The sequence below is a fragment of the Penaeus japonicus genome, unplaced genomic scaffold (assembly GCF_977035675.1).
Source record: "Penaeus japonicus unplaced genomic scaffold, GWHDUDI00000001_assembly GWHDUDI00000109, whole genome shotgun sequence".
Taxonomy (NCBI): Eukaryota; Metazoa; Arthropoda; class Malacostraca; order Decapoda; family Penaeidae; genus Penaeus; species Penaeus japonicus.
In genome coordinates, this window is record NW_028234511.1 from 20,001 (window position 1) to 22,500 (window position 2,500).

At 31.0% G+C, this 2,500-nt stretch overlaps 1 pseudogene across 1 annotated transcript in view; it reads left to right on the top strand.

Moving 5' to 3' along the window:
• The window catches only part of LOC147466538 (uncharacterized), a 3,882-nt pseudogene extending 2,019 nt beyond the window's left edge, over positions 1–1,863 (top strand). Inside the window, exons 1-3 of the transcript XR_015190852.1 lie at positions 1–355; positions 528–682; positions 1,730–1,863. The exon at positions 1–355 is cut by the window's left edge and continues 2,019 nt beyond it. The product of XR_015190852.1 is annotated as an uncharacterized LOC147466538 (transcript). The remainder of the gene's footprint in view (positions 356–527; positions 683–1,729) is intronic.
• Positions 1,864–2,500: the final 637 nt, after the last annotated feature.

Consider the following 2,500-nt stretch of genomic DNA (forward strand, 5'->3'; position numbering starts at 1 on the left):
AGTCAGGTGTCAAGGACAAAGATGCCTGGCTTGATATCTTGAGCAATGTGAAGGCCAATGATACCATTTCCCGTCTGGTCTCCAAGTATGTGCCTGATGTGTTGAATCTGAAAGGCCACACAACTATAACAGACTCGCAAAGCGAAATTTACTCGAAACTTCTAGCCACAGCAAGCCCTGAGAAAGTAACGGTTAGTCTAAGAAGCAGTCCCAACAGAGTGCCCGGTCTCCAGGAACTGTTCCAGACAATGTGTCTGCTGGCCTGTGAAGTTGAGGTCTATTTCCACAGAGACTTCCTACAGCCTAGCACTGCCAGCAGCCCTATTGACTCTCCACTACTAAGGCTCTTTGAAAGGTAAGAAAGATTGTGTGGTTATTTCATATAGATTTGGACTTAAAAATATATAATTGATGAAAGTGTTTATTTTTGTCTTTTTTCAGGCACTATGTGGTTTAGGAATCCACATGTCATACACAGACAACGAAGTACTTTTGAATGTTTGACATAATTTTCCTTACAATTACAGAGGTACCATCACAAGGTACATGGGTTGTGCAACGAAGGACATCTTGGCTGGGCTTCCTGACAGCATTAGAGTGCTTTACATTTCTGTAGCAGACCAGAGTCAAGTGGAAGACTTGATGTCCGCAGTCATGAGGCTCAAAGGACTGGAATGGCTCTGTGAGTGCTTAGCTGTCCTTTTCATTTTTTGGGTACACATGCTTATATATATATATATATATATATATATATATATATATATATATATATATATATATATATATATATATACAAACATATATAATTTATTAATGCATACTCATTTGTATATGCATATATATATATATATATATATTATATATATATATATATATATATATATATATATATATACAAACATATATAATTTATTAATGCATTCTCATTTTTATGTGCATAAATATATATATACATATATATATATATATATATATATATATCTATATATATATATATATATATATATATATATATATATATATGCATAAATATATATATATATATATATAATATATAATATATATATATATATATATATAATATATTTGTATATATATATATTGTATATATATATGTATATATATATATATATATATATATATATATATTATATATATAAATATATATATATATATTTGTATATATATTTGTATATATATGTATATATATATATATATATATATAATATATATATATATATATATATATATATATATATATATATATATAATATAAGACGTATATATGCACATATGAATGCGTAAAAGTACATATAAATCTATGTATGTGTGTGGGTATGTATATATGTATATATATTATATATAATATATATATATATATATATATAATAATATATATATGTGTGTGTGTGTGTGTGTGTGTGTGTGTGTGTGTGTGTGTGTATTGTATATCGGTGATAAGTTAAATGAAATGAATGGGAGACAAGAATAATGAAAAGAAGAAATGAAATGTTTTTTTTCAGTAGGGAAACATATAAATGAAATGTAAAAATGTAACTCTAAAGCGTGACACTGGAAAACAGCATAAAGTGGTTGAGCCGTAGTGAATTAGAAAAAAAAGGCAGAAAATCTTGAGAATGAATAAAGTTCATTTTGTTGGATTGTTGTCCTTCTGGTATACAGGGTGTTGAATGTGCATTGCTATAACGTTAACTTTCCTTTGATGCAGGTATTCATGCAGCAGCAGGAGTTGATGCGAAGAGCCAGCCAGCACTGTGCAATATTAAGCACATTTTATACAAGAGGGAGGGAGGAGGAGGAGATTCCTCTGCCGAATATGACCGCAGACATCCCGCTGATTAATCGAGGATGATGACAGCGAGGAAGATGACAGCGATTCCTCCGAGGAAGATGAAGAAATCACCTTTACCATGAGGGAGCCCACGAGTACTTCCCTTGACAAGTCCCACATGGAGGAGCTCACGCTCGTCCTTCGCAGAAATAGGTTTCCTAGGACGTTGGACATTGATCAAAATTTCGTCTGTAAATTGTCGCATCTTGAAAAGGTTCTTGATGTCTTGAAGTGTTTCCTGGATATGGAAAGTCGACTAGATTTGAACTTCCTGTCTGAACACCTTCAACACGAAAGCTCTGAGACTAATTTCATTGCTGGAGCAAAAGGGTGAGCATTTGCTTTTATTGCCTTAAATCTATATCTGAACTATAAATCAAAAAGATAAAAAAAAAAAAAAAATCTGCATTTCTCCCTCGCTTCCTTATCATAGGTTTAATGTCTATTGTATTTACACTGAGTGATTTTGAAGTTCGTATAGACCTTTTTCTCTGATCTTTATTCAATCTTGTTGCTTATATGAGTTTAGGTTTCTGTAAATACACATCTGTCTGTCTGTCTGTATATATATATATATATATATATATATATATATATATATATATATATATATATATGTGTGTGTGTGTGTGTGTGTGTGTGTGTGTG